This window comes from Bidens hawaiensis, unplaced genomic scaffold, assembly GCF_021521415.1.
Source record: "Bidens hawaiensis isolate Kalapana, Puna unplaced genomic scaffold, B.hawaiensis_p1.1 tig00041200_1, whole genome shotgun sequence".
In the NCBI taxonomy this organism is placed as follows: Eukaryota; Viridiplantae; Streptophyta; class Magnoliopsida; order Asterales; family Asteraceae; genus Bidens; species Bidens hawaiensis.
Window position 1 is genome coordinate 88,291 of NW_027497294.1, and position 12,723 is coordinate 101,013.

Sequence of the window (12,723 nt, forward strand, 5' to 3'; positions counted from 1 at the left end):
AAAATTAAGAGTTTTTTTTTTTTTTTTTATATATTAAAGTACTGTAGGCGAAGTTACGGATAACTTCGCTTGAAGTAGGCGAAGTTGTGGACAACTTCGCTGAAGAACTTCGCTGATAACACTGCTGATTAACTTCGCTGATTCTTAACTTCGCTTGAGGTAAGCGAACTTAAGAGGTAGGCGAAGTTGTAGAGAACTTCGCTTGAGTTAGGCGAACTTGAGAAGGTAGGCGAAGTTGTGGATAACTTCGCTTAACCTTATATCTTCGCCGAAACCTACGCACAGTGACGGCAACTTCGCCTGATGAACACGGAAGATTTGCAGATCTGTAAATCGGATTTTAACGAGGTTTTTGACGGTGTAAAGGCTTGAACACGATGGTAGGAGGTAAGAATTATCAAAAACACAGAAAACACGTCCCGCGAATAGTCGAAACGGGACGATTTCTACACCCGCGTGAATATCCCGAACCACACAATCGAGCAAATGCTCTGATACCAATTGTAGGTTCCCTGACGGATCACACGAGATATCTCGGTCTACTCAGGTGCGGAATCCCTGCGTAGATCGTTACGAGCGTAGAAAGCAAATCAAACAAACACACACGAATAAACCGAAACACGTTATATATTAATAACTGAACTCACGTGATATGAATCACTGATACAGACTCTCGTCACCAGCTTAGATCAACTCGATTAACTAACACGAACAACTCTAAATAGCCCGTAACCTAGGACTATATATACACGACAACTTCGCCTGATATGTTCAGGCGAAGTTGTCCATAACTTCGCTTGTTCAACAAGTTCGCCTAGGCGAACTTGTTAACAACTTCGCTTAAACAAAAACATAAATAACATTACAGACTCGATTACAGACACTAGACTATGAACTACTGACATTTATGCACCAACAAAATCAACACACTCAATTGAACTGATGCATGCGTTTGGTGTACTAGGTTTTGAATTAGTGGAATCTTGAGATTTGTAAATCTAGCAAATCTAGCTTAATTTGGTTTACAAGTGCATTATTACTATTTAATAGATATGAAAGTTAGTTCTACATAGAGATGCATCAAATGTGAAAGGTAACATGATTATGCATAGTTCTTGGTTTGGATGGGCTTTTGACAACACATATCACACATATTATTACGGGTTTTTTATTAGCACCAAAGGGTTTTGTATTAATGTTGACTCTATTATGACTTATTTATTTCAATTGCTTCCTCATTTTAACAAGGGGATCTTGCTTTATATTAATCTTTAATGGTGACTAACAAACATTTTTCTGTGTTTTGATTAGTGGCAAAAAATTCTAGCTTACGCCAGTGCTATTGAAGGTACAAGGCTGATAAAGGTGGTTGCACGAAGTCATGGAAGTTTTTGGATGATTGTTTTTATTTGTGTTAAACTGAATGCTTTAATAATATGTAAGCGAAAAAAATGAATAATTTAGATTAATGGTCAAGATGGATGCTTTGGCTGTTTTAGCTATTTTTAAAATGGTTCATTATTTGGATATGTTGTTTATTTGCTCACTTTTTCTGTTCTAGCTATTTTTTTATTTGTCTTTTAAAGCGGTTGATTTGTCGCCATATTTGATTGAAAAACGTCATAATTGCTCACTTTTTTTTACTAGTGATTATGTAAGCACATGTTAAAACATTGTAAAAGTGTCCTAATATGTTTTTATTGAGACGCTTTTTGGGTTGTTAATGAATATATTATGCGGCCATAAAATTGGTTTCATAATCTTATTTGGGATATAAAGACTTTTTTCTTGGTACTAAAGTACCTATAATGTTTCACCATAAGGGTCTAATAAATTAATTTTTAAGGACGCTTGTATGTGTATCAAAAGATTAAACGTAGGTAAGCACATTTAAAACATTGTAAAAGTGTCCTAATATGTTTTTATTGGGACGCTTTTTGGGTTGTTAATGGATATTTTATGCGACCATAAAATTGGTTTCATAATCTTATTTGGGATATCAGGACGCTATTGAGTTCCGAGACTTATTACGACCCCTTTACATGAAACGCTTTTCTCCTTGGTCCTATTAAATGAAATGTCCTATAAAGTAGCATTTTAGGACGCTTTTGTGCGTACTAAAAATCCCTTTTTGTTGCAGTGCAAGTTCAAATGTTGATGCTCAGGATGTTTTTTCATTAAAAGTAAATAAATTAGTTTTTCGTATTAAACTTTTTTTATTTCTAACACGTTTTTAATATAAAAATAAATTAGTTTTTGCTTTTCCACTTTTGTCTAATTTTGTATACAATGGTTTCGTTTTAATTTTTGTATTACAAATATATAGTATATTTTTTAAAATATTTTCTATAATAAAATACTAAATGTTACACATTAATAAAAAATATTATTTATTAATTAAGTGTAACATATATTTATCAATATCTGTATAAACTACTGATTTTTAATTTTAATTTGGTAAAAAATCACCAATAGAAATTACTAATTAACTTCTATAACTTTGTTTAAGATTTTGCCTACTTATATAAACTTTTAACATGATCTAATACAGAAAGCCCATTCCATTAGGCCTATACCAATATTTTCTGGTTTGCATTTTTTAAAATAAACGACTCTTCGTTTATTAATGTTAATTATCATCAAAAATACTCTTAGTTCGATTTTTCTGGAGTTTCCTACTATCTTAACTGAAGATTCACCTATCTCTTCAAAATACTTCTTCCTCTTTGATATAGATCTCAATCGATGGAGAATGTAAGTACTATTATGTGAGATACTTTAATTTTGTTAATTTTCTTATTTAATACCGTTGTAAACAATTTAGCCCTAATTTTTATTAACCGAAGATGATTTTTAGTCACAATCTTTAATGTTGTTGTTTAGGGTTTAGTGATAACATCAAGCTTTTCTATTTAGTTCGTCTTCAACTATTTTATAAAATTATTAAACTGTCTGTGCATGCTTGAGGGTGTTAACTGTTGGTACATGTGTGTCAGTAGTTCATAGTCTAGCATTCGTAATCGAGTCTGTAATGTAATTATGTTTTTGATTATGTTTATGTTTTTGTAACAAGCGAAGTTGTCAAAAAGTTCGCTCAGGCGAACTTGTTGAACAAGCGAAGTTAAAGACAACTTCGCCTGAGGCGAAGTTGTCGTGTTTATATACTGTTCAGACGTAACAGGTTTAGTGTTGGTTTTTAGGGTTTCGTTTCAGCCGTTCAGTTTGAGTGTTCGTGTTTGCTAGTGTCTGTAATAGTGACCTGGAGTCACGTGTTCGTGTTATCAATATAACGTGTTTCGGTTATTGCTCGTGTGTTTGATTTACATATTCTGCACTCGTATCTAACTACGCAGGGATTCCGCACCTGCGTTGTTAGCGACATCCCGTGTACGATCCGTCCAGGAGCCTACAATTGGTATCAGAGCCATCGGCTCGATTGTGAGGTTCGGGATTTCATGCGGGTGTAGAAAACGTCTCGTTTGACCTATTCGCGGGACGTGTTTTTATTGGGTTTGTGTTATATTCGCGTTTGACAGTCATTTTCAAGCCATTACATCGATCGGAAACTGCTAGATTGACGAAATCAGATCTGAACAGTTTCCTTGTTCATCGGGCGAAGTTACAGTTCTTCAGGCGAAGTTGCCGTCACCAGAAGTAGGGTTTCGGCGAAGATATAAGGATTAAGCGAAGTTAATCACAACTTCGCCTACCTCATAAGTTCGCCTCAGCGAAGTTATCCTCAACTTCGCTTACCTCCCAAGTTCGCTTACCTCCTAAGTTCGCTCATTCTAAGCGAAGTTATTTTTAACTTCGCCCAGTCAAGCGAATTTCAAGACCCAGCGAAGTTACACTTTCCAGCGAAGTTAACTTTCAAGCGAAGTTATTCTTAACTTCGCCTACTGTGCAGTTTGGAAGATTTTTTAAAAATTTTCGGGTTTTCGTGTTTTCGCAAAGATGTCGTCAATTAACATCTCCGATTTGGTCAAGATGGAGGTAGAAGCGGGGTCAGCCACTAAGGCCCCGAGGTTGATGAAAGGAACTGACTTCGTGGCATGGAATGACAGATTCATCCAATACATTAAATATCAGGATGCAAAAATGTGGGTGTGCATCCAGGATGGATATATCCCTCCAACTATGCAATACGAAGGTCGTGATGTGGTTAAGAAGTATAGCAAAATGGAGGACGAAGAAAAGAAAATGTATGAGGCCGAGAACAAGGCCCATGCTACTATAACAATGGCACTTCCTCAAGAGGTTCTCCATACGTTCCGAAAGTACACTTCTGCGAGAGAGCTTTGGGATGCTCTTGAAAATAGATTCGAGGGGAACGTGGGTATCCGTGCATCAAAGATTAAACTTTTGAAGACTCAGTTCTCCGTTTTCAAATATTTGAAGAACGAATCACTGGATGATATTATCACCAGATACTATCATCTAATGACAGAGCTTAGCAATTATTCGATTGCTTACCGAGAAGAAGAGATCGTTGAAAAGCTTCTCGATGCTCTCCCACCGAAGTGGGAAATGTACACCGTTCTTATGAGGGAAGACAGAGACTTTCCTAATTATGATCTGGAAACGGCAGTAAACAAGCTCAGAACTTATGAGCTTAATATGGTTCGAAAAGAAACACCAACAGATTAGATACAAGACCCTGGTATGTATGGTGCAAAGGTTAACTCAGGCTCAAGTTCGAGGCCTGAATCAGCTGCTTATTACTCAAAAGGGGAGTCAGGTTCTGACTCTTCTCATGAAGGAAACGTTTCTGTAAACTCGAACGGTGATGTCTGTTTCGTTGCTGGAGGATCAAGTACTTCAAAGCCTCAAGCATCCACAAGTGGTTTCTCTGCAAATGCCTCAAGCAATAATTATTCCAAGATGCCTATGAGTGTAAAATCTGCTGAAGAGCAGTTTGCAGTCTATGCATCATTTATTGCTTCCTACGAAAACTACATCCAGGGGAAGATTGTGGACCCTGCTGCTCTAGATGAGGATTACGACCAGATCGATGCTGATGATCTGGAGGAGATGGACTTGCAATGGCAAATGGCAATGATTGTAAGGCGAGTTAAACGGTTTATGAATAAAACTGGGAGAAAGTTTGTTGGTGGTAGGCCTGGATTCGACAAATCTAAGGTAAGGTGCTATAATTGTCAACAATACGGGCACTTTGCCAAAGAATGTAGAAATGAGAGAGTTGAACGTGGACAAGGTCGGCCTACACAACACTCTGGATTTAACCGAGAGATTAATGCCATGTTGACCAGAGAAGCAGGTGAGTACAACTGGAACCTGCATTCAAATGAATCTGGTGAGCAAGCGAACATGGCTGAGGCTGAAATTGAAGAATGTGAGAAGGTTGATGGAAATGAGAAAGCTACTGAAGAAGAAACAGCTTTCATGGCAGATGACAAGGACAATCGCTCCGAGGTAAGTAATAAGAATATTTGTACTAATTGTGAAAATTTGTCTGAGCAACTAACAACAACGACTGATCAGTACGTCCGTTTAGATGCTGATTTTAAAACTATTAAAGAAGATCACCATTTTACGAAAGCAAGAGAAAACAGTTATAAAATTAAAATAAAAGCATGTGAAAAAGACATTCAAAGCTTAAAAACTAAACTTGCTGAGAAAATTGAAATAATTGATCTTAGTTATGAAGTTTTAGAAGAAAAAACTAAATTGATTGCTGATCGGGATAAACAGATTGCTGACCACCAGGTGAAGGTGGTGGAACTGACCGCAAACTTGAGCAGTTCAGGAATTCCTCGGCCATCCTTGATCACCTCGTGAGTGATCAAGGTACCTCTGCAAAGAGGGGAGGAATCGGTTATCACGAGGTTCCACCACCCTTTAACCACAACTATACTTATAATCCGAGTGTTCAGAAATCTGTTGATTTCGAAGTTCCTCAGACAACTCCAATCAAGATTACAAGTGTAGAACCAAGTGTTAGCTGTGGCGAAACGAGTTCGCCTGTTTCTTGTGTGAATATTACTGTCTTGAGTCCAGTCTCATCGGAATCGGATAAGTTGTCTGAATCTGGTCAGACAAAAGAGAAGGTAGGGTTACCCACCGGTGGAGATAAAAATAACATTTCTAAAAAGAGTTCTCCACTCAATCCGTACGTCCCACCTTATGTGAGACAAACGGCTGGTAACACTGCCTCTACATCCAAACCAATATTTGACAAGAAAAAGGAGAGCCGGTGTTGCTTTAGATGTAACAAATTAGGACATCTAGTTGCAGATTGCCCTCTGAAGCCGAGATTCAGAGGTGTGAGGCCAAATAAAACTGAGGATAAGCGTCATTTTGTTACTGCTAAAAATGAAAACTTTTCAAAGGGCCAAAATGTTACTAATTCAAGTTTTCATAAAAACAAACCTCAGTTTTTCAACCAAACCACAAGATATAACACTTTCAATTCACATAGGTTTGGGAGGCATTACACTCAATCTGCAAGGAATTTTCCTAACAGGACTTACAGAAATTATCCTGATGCTAACTTGAGTAAGCCAGGGTACGGGACGTATCGATCCAAGACCAATTGGTCTTGGGTCCCAAGATTCTAACTCTTTGTTTTATTGTGCAGGAACAGTTGAACAGGGCTGCCAACAATCTTTGGATTGTAGATAGCGGCTGTTCCCGGCACATGACGGGCAACAAACACTTGTTGCAAGACTTAAAACCTGTTCAGGGAGCAAGAGTTAGTTTTGCTGGTGAGAGCGGAGGAAGGATTACTGGTAGAGGAATAGTGTCAAATGGAAGGATGACACTTGAGAATGTGAATTTTGTGGAGGAATTAAAGCACAATCTGCTGAGTGTGTCGCAGATTTGTGATAAAGATTACACTGTCCATTTCACGAAGAATGAAGCGATAGTATTGAAGCCTGGTTTTCAGATACCAGACGAATGGATAGTAATGAAAGCTCCACGTGAAACGAATACATATGTGATGGACATGAGGTCTACTGAAATGGCCTCCGGAGAATCTTGTTTAATGACAAAAGCAAGCGAATCAGAATCAGAATTGTGGCACAGGAGAATGGGACATATTCATCTTCGGAAGATGAACTTCATTGTCAAGAATGGGCTTGTGATGGGCGTTCCCTTAAAAAGTTTTAACTTTGAAGACAAATGTATAGCATGCAAGAAGGGAAAGCAACACAGGAAATCCCATCTCACCAAGAAGATTAACTCAATTGCCGGTACTCTAGAACTACTTCATATGGATCTCTTCGGTCCCGTGAATGTACAAAGTCTAGGAGGTACCTCTTACTGCTTGGTGATCACTGATGACTACTCGCGATATTCGTGGGTATATTTTCTGAAAACGAAAGATGAGACGGCTCAAATGGTGAAGAATCTAATTACAAAAGTTGAGAACGTCATGAGTAAATCAGTTAAATACATCAGAAGTGACAATGGGACAGAGTTCAAGAACTTTGAAATGGAAATCTTCTGTCTTCAGAAAGGAATTGAACATCAATACAGCGCTCCGTACACTCCGCAACAGAATGGAGTAGCTGAAAGGAAGAACCGAACGTTAATTGTAGGAGCCAGAACTATGCTGGCAGACTCGAAGCTTCCTGTGATGTTCTGGGCTGAAGCAGTTGCTACAGCCTGCTATGTTCTGAATAGGGTGTTAACCGTTAAGAGACTTGGAAAAACTTGTTACGAGCTTATGCATGGAAGGAAGCCCAACTTGTGCGGTCTTGAACCATTCGGGTCTCCTTGTTCGATTTTGAAGACTAATTCGAAATTTGGTGAAGTAGCTGATGAAGGAATCTTAGTCGGTTATGTAGTTGGGACTCCCAACAGACGGGTCTTCAATACGTCGACTTGCAAGGTGGAGGTGGTTTGTAACACCGACATTACTAGTTACCAATCGCCAAAACCAAGCAATGGACCTGCTGAGCTTTTCGACTATGTTAAGCTTTTTAAGTCGTTTAACGTACCTGATTTGGAAATTTCTGAAGAAGACGAAAGAGCTGTGACGAAGATGATACTTGATGAGGAAGAGAATCTATTGCAACGACAGCTTATTGAGAAAAGTCAACCTTCCACATCAAACACTTTTGATACCCATGCTGCCTTTCCTGAAGATGAGTTTATCAATCCATTTCACTCTCAGCCAGAAACAACCATTGATGAGATCTCTTCAAATTTGGAAGATAATTTGCATGTCGGTGCTGTTCCGACCACGAGAATTCACAAAGATCACCCATTGGAGAATATTATAGGTGATGTGTCCTCCAGTGTACAAACCAGAAGTAGCTTGAATGAGCACACCTGTGTTTATACAAGCATAAAAGAAACGGGTATAATGAACGAATGTTTGTACTCCTGCTTTATTAGCCAGATTGAACCGAAAAATTATCAAATGGCTCTTAAGGACAGCTCGTGGGTCGAGGCCATGCAAGAAGAGTTGGCTCAATTCGAGAAGATGGAAGTCTGGACTTTGGTTGAAAAACCAAGGAATGTGCATGCTATAGGCACAAAATGGGTGTTCAAGTGCAAGAGAGATGATAAGGGGATTATCATAAGAAATAAGGCGAGGCTGGTTGTTAAAGGTTTTAATCAGCAAGAGGGTATTGATTACAATGAGGTGTTCGCTCCTGTCGCCCGATTAGAAGCGATTCGATTGTTTTTGGCGTTTGCTGCATTTAAAAAGATGAAGGTATTTCAGTTAGATGTGAAGAGCGCGTTCCTAAATGGGAAAGTTGATGAGGTTGTGTATGTTGAGCAACCTCCGGGTTTTCCTGACCCAGACTTTCCTGATCACGTATACAAGTTGAGCAAGGCGCTATATGGATTACATCAGGCACCTCGTGCCTGGTATTCAACGTTATCAGACTACTTGCTGGAAAATGGTTTTGAAAGGGGATTGATCGACAGTACTTTGTTTGTGAAGAGAGAAGGATGTGACTTCCTGCTGGTTCAAGTCTACGTGGATGATATCATTTTTGCTGCATCAAGAGCATCCATGTGTCAGGATTTTGAGGCTGTCATGAAGAAACGATTCGAGATGAGTGCTATGGGTGAACTAACTTTCTTTCTAGGATTGCAGGTTGATCAGAAGAAGGACGGGATGTTCATTCATCAGACGAAGTACGTTCATGATGTGCTGAAGAGATTCAAGATGGAGGACAGTTCTCCATATGACACTCCAATCTGCGTCAATCACAAATTGGGCGCTGAATCAGATGGTGACGCAGATGTGGACCCAACTCTGTATCGGGCGATAATAGGTTCATTAATGTATTTAACTGCTTCTAGGCCTGATATAATGTTTGCTGTTTGTCTTTGTGCACGTTTTCAGGCAAATCCGAAAGAATCTCATTTGAAAGGTGCAAAGAGGATACTACGGTATCTCAAGGGCAAGCCGAAGCTGGGGTTGTGGTACCCGAAGGGAGGAGACGTTGAACTGGTGGCATATACAGATTCTGATTATGGAGGATGCAATCAGAGTCGGAAGTCAACCACAGGAGGCTGTCAGTTTCTTGGAGGAAGATTAGTTTCCTGGCAGTGCAAGAAACAGACATCAGTTGCAATCTCAACATGTGAAGCTGAATACATGGCAGCATCCAACTGCTGCTCTTAGGTTTTGTAGATTCAGCAACAATTGCGCGACCATGGTCTGAATTTCTTACTCACTCCTATTTTAATTGATAACACTGCCGCCATCTCAGTAATTAACAATCCCGTGAAGCACAGTAAAACTAAGCATATTGACATTCGTCATCACTTCATAGGGGATTGTGCTGAGAAGAAACTGATCAAGATCGAAAAGGTTGATACACTGGAAAATTTTGCTGATTTGTTTACAAAAGCGTTTGATAAATCCAGATTTCAAAACCTAATTGAATTGAACGGGATGATCAATCCCGAGTAACCATGTCTTTGTGTTTATTTATTTAAAAAAAAAAAAAAGTCACTATTGCTTAAAATTAGTCGGTTACCTCAGTTTGATGGACATATCCTCGGATATGTTTTGGTCCTCGTCTCTACTTAGAGAATGAGGATCGCCATTAACCAGAAGACTGAAAGTGACTGGGGCAGTTATGATGTGTTTTCTTTCTGTCGCTGAAAATTAGTCGGTCATACATAGTTAGAAGGACACATACTTGTATGTGGTCGGTCCAGTTGATCCATTGGATCTTCAGGATTGCCGTTTACCTGAAGACTTTGACTTGATCGGGGTGACTGAAGTCAAAAGTTTTGTTATGGGAAATGAAATTACTTTTCAAGTCTATTACTTCGTATGAAGTAAATGTGCTATGTTTAACAGAAAATTGATCTAACCTTGGAAAATGATATATATACTGATTGTGTGTGCTTAACTGGTGAAGTTATTAGGCTTAAAAGGCTTTAGGACAATCATTGTATGTCATGGTAACTTTTTATGGTGCGTAAAAATAGATGTGATACAAACTAATTTTACTTGATTTTACGTGGAAACTCCTTAAGAGTTTTGTGTGTCTTCATATATATCTTTTCGAATGATAGGCAGAAAAGCGATTACCCAGTCATACACGAGCCCATATGTGTTCTGATTCCCGTGAAGAAAGCGTTTCAAGACACTGCAGTGATCCAGATTCGGGACTTGCAGTAAAATTCTACTTTGAAGTATATGTTAAAAAAAAAAAAAAAAAAAAAAAAAAAAAAAAAAAAATTTGAGTTATTGTAACATATTAGTGATCATAAATTCAAAACTTCTCTATCTTAGAGCAAGATAAAGAACGGGAAACAGAAGAAGAATACATACAAGATAATCAGACACTATGAGTCGAAGTCAATTCGGGGTGACTTGGGGAAAGCCAAATACGCTTTGAGGATAGATAGGAGGCATCACTATTTCTGAGTTGTTGCCCACTTAAATTTTAAGGATTAATTGAACCTAACTCGTATCACAGAAACGATGAAAACCATCTTAAGTATATTACCTGCTTACAACCTGTCTCTATATGTCATAATACAGCTAAACACGGATCTATGTGACAGTCACGTAGTTAGTATGATTCCTGTTAGGATCTTTTCTAAAAACGTAGTGGTCCCTGACTAGACTGAAATTTGATCCCTTATTTCGTTAAATTTTTATAAGTTTTTCTATTTTTGTAGTTGTATTATTGTGTAACTGGTTACTTGGACATGATCATATTTGTTTAACTCTTTTTGGAAGCTTCTAATGTTAAGTGAAAGATTCTTCAAACTTAAAGGGTTGATTTTGAAATTACGGGCGAAGTTGTTGAATTCGGCGAAGATGTGCTTAACTTCGCCTAGGCGAAGTTAAGCGTAACTTCGCCTGAACAAACTCTGCCCTATATAAGGACTTTTAAACAGTATCAAATCATTATTTTCAATTTTTCCGGCGAACTAGTAATCAGATACTTATTCCGGCGAACTTGATTTTCTTTCCGAACTTCGATCTTTGATTCCAGTTTCTATTATTCATTGACTGTATGTGGTGTCAATATCCTTCCCAAACTACTCATTCTTTTTCGTTTTACCCGGTTCGAGACCTCTAGTCGTCGAACCTTCAAAACCTAGTTTTTCAACCTTGTGATACGTCTTCATGGACGAACTTTACGTCTCAAAACCATTAATATGTTGTGTTATTCTCTCCTGGATCGTCAAAACGTTGCGAAATTATCGGATATTGGCCGATTGAATCTGAACAGCCGCCGTTTCAGATTCAGGCGAAGTTAGGGTTTAGGCGAAGTTATCCGCAACTTCGCCTGAAGCTTAATTTCGCCTGTGGCGAAGTTATCCGTAACTTCGCCTTGAACCCAAGTTCGCCTGAGGCGATGTTGTGATAAGGCGAAGTTATCATCAACTTCGCCTATATCTATTCACTTAACAGGTTTTAGACGAACTTACAGATGAAGCGAGGTTGTTCCCAACTTCGCCTCACCTTTAAGTTCGCCTGTACAGGTTTAATCACAACTTCGCTCGTGGTACAAAGCGAACTTGTGAGTTGATTAACCGTTCTCTAACTTTTTTTGTTTTGTGCAGATATGGCTGCTGTTGGCGGTGCTGGTGGTGACGACGGTGATGATCAACGACAGTTCTTTCCGGCCCATAACCAGTACATCACGCTAGATCCAGACGCAAGATTTGTGGAAGACTACAGGGAGATAATCACGTTTCTCCAGCGCTCAAGGATCTTTCATGCGATCACAAATACCCTGCCCATTTCACTGCCTAACATAGAAGACTTCTGGCAGACGGTATATTATGATTGCAGGCCTGAGCCCCCGGTGATGCGAGCAACCGTAAATGGTCATAATATTCAGTTTTCTTCTGAAGATATACGGTTGGCTTTGCAATTTGGAGAAGAAACAAGGGATGACCCAACGGAGTTCGTAGCTCCGTTTCGTGATGGAGCGTACCTGAGGATGGGTTATTCAGGACCGTTGGGGGACACGCAGAGGAGGAAAGGGTTTTTGCTGGATCAGTGGCGCTTCCTGATGCATGTATTGATTGTATGCATGTCTGGGAGGAAGGCAGGAACGGATGGGATGGGCGCGACGATGCAGTCTGCCATGATTGCGCTGACTTACAACAGACGATATTCGTTTAGTCAGCTGATATTTTACGAGATTGATCGTCAGAAGAGGGCGGTGGCGCGCGAGCGATTTATCATGTATCCTCGGTTCTTACAAATGATTCTTAATCATGTCGCTCCGTCGCTACCGCAGAGACGCCCTATTAGAT